The sequence below is a fragment of the Canis lupus genome, chromosome X, assembly GCF_048164855.1.
Source record: "Canis lupus baileyi chromosome X, mCanLup2.hap1, whole genome shotgun sequence".
Taxonomy (NCBI): Eukaryota; Metazoa; Chordata; class Mammalia; order Carnivora; family Canidae; genus Canis; species Canis lupus.
Window position 1 is genome coordinate 26,869,957 of NC_132876.1, and position 5,683 is coordinate 26,875,639.

The 5,683-nt window shown below is 36.1% G+C and overlaps 1 pseudogene; it reads left to right on the plus strand.

Moving 5' to 3' along the window:
• The first annotated feature begins 2,439 nt into the window (after positions 1-2,439).
• Positions 2,440-2,956, plus strand: LOC140628424 (small ribosomal subunit protein mS25 pseudogene; annotated as a pseudogene).
• The last annotated feature ends 2,727 nt before the right edge of the window (positions 2,957-5,683 follow it).

Sequence of the window (5,683 nt, forward strand, 5' to 3'; positions counted from 1 at the left end):
TCCCCCTTATGATTGCCTTTGCTACATCCCTAAAGGTTCTGGACTGCCGTGTTTTCATTTTATTTTGCTTCCATGTATTTCTTTATTTCTTCTTATTTTCCTTGTTAACCTATTCATTCTTTAGTAGGATGTTGCTTAACCTCCATGTATTTGTTTTCTTTCCAAGTTTGTCTTTGTTGTTCAAGTTTCATAGTGTTGTGGTCTGAAAATATTCATGGTATGATCTCAATCTTTTTGTACTGGTGAAGGCCTCATTTGTGATCCAGTATTTGTGATCTATTCTGGAGAATATTCTATGTGCACTCGAGAAGAATGTGTGTTCTGCTGCTTTAGGATGAAATATTCTGAATATATCTATTAAGTCCACCTGCTCCAGTGTGCCATTCAAAGCAATTGTTTCCTTGTTGATTTTCTCCTTAGATTATCCATCCATTGCTGTCAGTGGGATGTTAAAGTCCCCTACTATTATTGTATTGTTATCAATGTGATTTGTTATGTTTGCTATTAATTGAGTTATATATTTGGGTCCTCCCAAGTTGGGGGCATAATGATTTACAATTGTTAGATCTTTTAGTTGGGTAGACCCCTTTATCATGACATAATGTCCTTCATCTTTTGTTATATTCTTTGGCTTAAAATCTGATTTATCTCATAAATAGAGCTACTCTGGCTTTTGACATCCATTAGCATGATAGATGATTCTATATCCCCTCATATTCCATCTGGAGGTCTCTTTAGGTCTAAGATGAGTCTCTTATATGCAGCATATAGATTGGTCTGGTTTTTATATTCTTTCTGATACTCTATACCTTTCCATTTAAGCATTTAGTCCACTTACATTCAGAGTGATTATTATTTTTTAATTTTTTTATTATTTTTTAAGATTTTATTGATTTATTCATGATAGACATAGAGAGAGAGAGGCAGAGACACAGGCAGAGGCAGAAGCAGGCTCCATGCAGGAAGCCTGATGTGGGACTCGACCCCGGTACTCCAGCATCACACCCTGGGCCGAAGGCAGGCACTAAACTGCTGAGCCACCCAAGGATCCCCCAGAGTGATTATTAATAGATACGAACTTAGTGCTATTGTGTTACCTGTATAGTCATTGTTTCTGGAGTTTTTCTCTGTTCCTTTCTCATCTTTGTTGCTTTTAGTCTTTCTTTCACACTCAAAGCATCCTCTTTAATATTTTTTGCAGGGCTGGTTTAGTGGACACGAAGTCTTTTTGTTTTTACTTGTTTGGGAAACTCTCTGTCCTATTCTGAATGACAGCCTTCATGGATAAAGTATTCTTGGATGCAAATTTTCCCCATTCAGCACATTGATTATATCATGCCACTGTCTTCTGGCCTACCAAGTTTCTATGGATAGATCTGCTGTTACTAATATTTATCTTCCCTTGTAAGTTAGGGATTTCTTTTTACCTTGCTGCTTTCAGGATTCTTTCCTTATCTCTGTATTTTGTAAATTTTACTACAGTATGTCTTAGTGTTGGCCAGCTTTTGATGTTTTTGAAAGGAGTTCTCTGTGCCTCCTGGATTTGGATGTCTGTTACCTTCCCTATATTAGGGAATTTTTCAGCTATAATTTTCTCAAATAGACATTCTGATCCCTTTTCCCTCCCTTCTTCTGAGACTCTTACGTTATAAATGTTATTATGCTTTATGGGGTCGCTGAGTTCCCTATTTGAATATAAACTCCCTTTTCTGTGATTAAATGTATTATATTTAGATGAGAGTTGATAATTAAGTCAAAACTATTTATTGGGTCATATATTCCAAATCAGAGACATCAAAGTTTTTATGAATACATATGCTAATTCAGTAGAAATTCATTGTAATTGAAAATGTTTAGTGATTCCAGAAATAGTTGACCTAAATTGTGTCTTTATTTGTCTTACTGAATTTACCAATGAAGAGAAATGCAATATGCATATGCAATACACCAAGTTTTGACTTCTTACTGAGATCCCTATCCCATTTTCTTAGGCTGTCAAATTACCACATTTTTTATGAATAACTGGAAATAAAAGTGTTCTTCATATTTCTAGAAGATACATGAAAATATCATAAGTGTGCCATTGATTTAGAAGTTTATTGTGCTGGTCCTTAAAAATGTCTGTTCTACAATTATGAAAGTAAATTATATAAGCCTGTCTATGGCTATAGTGTATCTAAGCCACACTCAAGTGCTCAGCAAAGTACAGAAACATCTTCTCAGCATGTGTTTAATTCACTAGTAATTTCTGTAGTCAAAAAGGAATAAAGTAGCTGGGAAACAAAGGAAAAAAGCAGCTGTTCTCCATCTCAGGGGGGTATCCCCTCTGTGCCTGCACAGGAAAGGGAAAACAGCTATGAGGTAAAGCAGTGTGAATTCTGCTTGGTCTGCTGCTCTGAGTCTTTCCTTTCTGCTAGTCCTGTGGCTTAATCCCCCCCCATGCCCATGAAAGGTTTCTTCCTGATCTGCCACATCTTCCAGTACCTGGGCCAGGGGGAGATTGTGTTCAAAATCAGTGAAGGTCATGACTGTGAACTACAACATGCATGGGTAGCTGAGCAAGAGCACTAGAAAATTTGTAATTTTCAACATACCTTAGATCCAGTACAAATATGTTGGGTACAGATCCTGATGTTTAAGAACATGATGCTGTCCCCATTTCTGTGGTTTTATCTGGATTCCAGAGAGTAGCTCCTCATAGATGTGGAGACCATGTGTAATAAACGGATTTGGAGCTCATCCTACAAATCTTGGAGAAGAAGAAGGAAACTCTCAAAAAGAGGAATAGGAGAAAAAAACAGCTTTCTCACCCAGCCCACTTTGGCCCCCAAAAGTACTGCCTGCTGAAGTTCCTCTGTATGGTGAAAGGGCAGGTCCCCTGCCAGAGCTGGTGGCATTACCCAAGGAGATGACAGCGAAGTACAAAGCAACACCAAAAGCCAGGACTGAGTACTAAGGCCTATGGCCATACCCAGGGAAGCCCCATATTCTATCCCTGGAGAGATACTGAAAATGTCTTTGCCATAAGAGGATCTCCTTCACACACCTGTGTGAAAGGACATGGGAGAGTCAGCAGAGTATCTGCACTTGGACTACTAGAGGAGTATTCCTATTCATTAGATCAATAAAATACTTTCTGAAGAAAGAAGAAGAAGAAGAAGAAGAAGAAGAAGAAGAAGAAGAAGAAGAAGAAGAAGAAGAAGAAGAAGGAGGAGGAGGAAAGAAGGAGGAGGAGGAGAAGGAGAAAGAGGAAAGGAAAGAAAAGAGAAAAAAGTATGACAATGACATCATTTTGGTTTTAGTATTTATTAAAAATCGTATTTCTTTCTTATCCAATACTTTTTAAGATTTTATTTATTCATGAAAGACAGAGAGAGAGAGAGAGAGAGGCAGAGACACAGGCAGAGGGAGGAGAAGTAAGCTCCATGCAGGAAGCCTGATGTGGGATTTGATCTCAGGACTCTGGGATCACGCCCTGAGTCAAAGGCAGACACTCAATCACTGAGCCACCAGGCATCCCACCAATTTAAATACTTATGAGGAAAAAAAATCAAATCAATTGAAATTGATTTTAGGGCTGTAAAGCATGTTGTTGTTGTTTTTACAAAAGCTGTTATTTCATCTACTTATTTAAGTGAATCAGAATTTTCTTCTTTTAACCAAAACATATATAGAGGTAAATTGGATGCTGAGCCATGAAAATAGCTTAATTGTTCTCACCAAATGTATTTATAATTAGTGTTATTATTTAGTAATAGATTTGTATTTATATAATTTTTTATATTTTATAATGTTTTAACTATACATAGTTATATATAACTTATTTATAATAAATTTATAACATTTAAATTTTATTTATATTTCTGTTTTTTATATATATTTCCTTCTTTGATCACATATCCTTCTACTCTTGCCCCTTATATAGTCAAGCCACATGGCCTTTATGCTATTCATAAAATACATTAGCATATCATAATTTCTGGATCTCTAAACTTACTGTTCCTTCTTCCTGGAATTCTCTTCTTCAGGAATTCTTGTTCCCTCAACCTTACTTCTCAATGTCAACTTTCTCAGTATGACCTTCTTTGTCTGCTCAATTTAAAACTACAATTAGCCTTTCCTATGTTGAGTGTCATCTCGCTGATGGCCAGTGATTTTTGTTTTTTCCTTTGTTTTTTCCTGTCTTGGTCACTGTCTCCTGCTGATATTTAAAACACTGCCTGACACATAGTACTCCATACTCACAAAAGCATTGGACATGAATAATAATAATGTTTGACAATGAAAGACTAAATATACAAGCAGTCAATGACTAGACCATATATAAAAATAGAATTTTGACCTACAACCTCTGTAGACTCCACCCAGAAAAGTCAGGACTTGGCCAATGACTGCCAGCTTTCCTAATTTTGCCTTCCCTTTCAATTTAGGACCAACCAAAGAAAGCCAAATGTCTTCCCCAAATCAATCACATAGGATGCTCTGCTTCCAGTAAGCACATATCCAGCTTCCTTATACCTACAGTCTCTAATCACAGTGTACCTGAAGCATTCCTCTTTTTTCACTATAAAGTTTTTCCACTCTCTCTGCCTTTGAGCTTCTGTCACACCTAAGGTAGGGTTATTAACTCCCTTGGAGACAATTTATTCACAAAGATAGTACCTTGTGAAAAGTATAGATTGTTCAAGTAGTCAAGGTGCTGAACAGCTGACTAGCCTCATTCAAATGCTAAGTGACTTTTTCTTTCAATTGCACCAAAATTATAACATATAGTTAAAGTATTTGCTTCAGTAGAATTAAAAATCATGACATCATATGTATATATGGTGTTGCTAGAAGTTAATTATAGCTATAAGGATTGATATTGGCAAAAGCAGATCTTATCCACAATAGTCTAAAATCCCTCTGATTAATTGCATGCCACGTAAATAGTAGGTACACAATAAACATCTACTTAATGAATAATTAAGAAATTAATATGTTTTCCCTATATGAAAGAACTCCTACATGAAGTAATTGAAAGCACATTTGGTAGACTTTTTTTTTTTTTTTTTTTATGAAGTAAGTTCTACAACTGGGCTGATACCCATTTCAAACAATTACCATTACCAAGAAGGCTATCAAACTTATTCTGAAATCTAAACTTTGGCCCATTTAGAAAATTCCAGTCTGTGATCCTGCTCAGGTAAACAGAACTAAAACTATTCACAGCAAATGCACTATAAGGGTTATCCATGTAAAATCTACTATTTTGTTAAGTGTTAAATGATTATGCTAGGCCTAAGATGGAGTCACACATGCAAAGCTCCCTCTCTTCAGCCAAAATGTAATAGTTTCCTTTACTCCTGAATGCTGTACTCTCCCAGAAATGTAACTTAGAATTGACCAACCAGAGCCTGTCTGCTCAACTTAAATTACACAAACAGGCTCCAAGGTTTCTTTGTATACCAAAGAGGGGAAACTACCCTGTATTAGTCAATCATATCAAATTTGTTCAGTAAGGATTCCTTAATCCTCTGTGTCTCTGTCTATAAAACACCTTTACTTTGTATAGCTCTTCGGAACTCTTTTCTATTTTCTAGACTGAATGCTACCTGATTCATGAATCACTGAATAAAGCTAGTAAGATCTTAATAACATGTTGGTAAGCTCTTCATAATACTAAAGAACTTAATTCTTATGT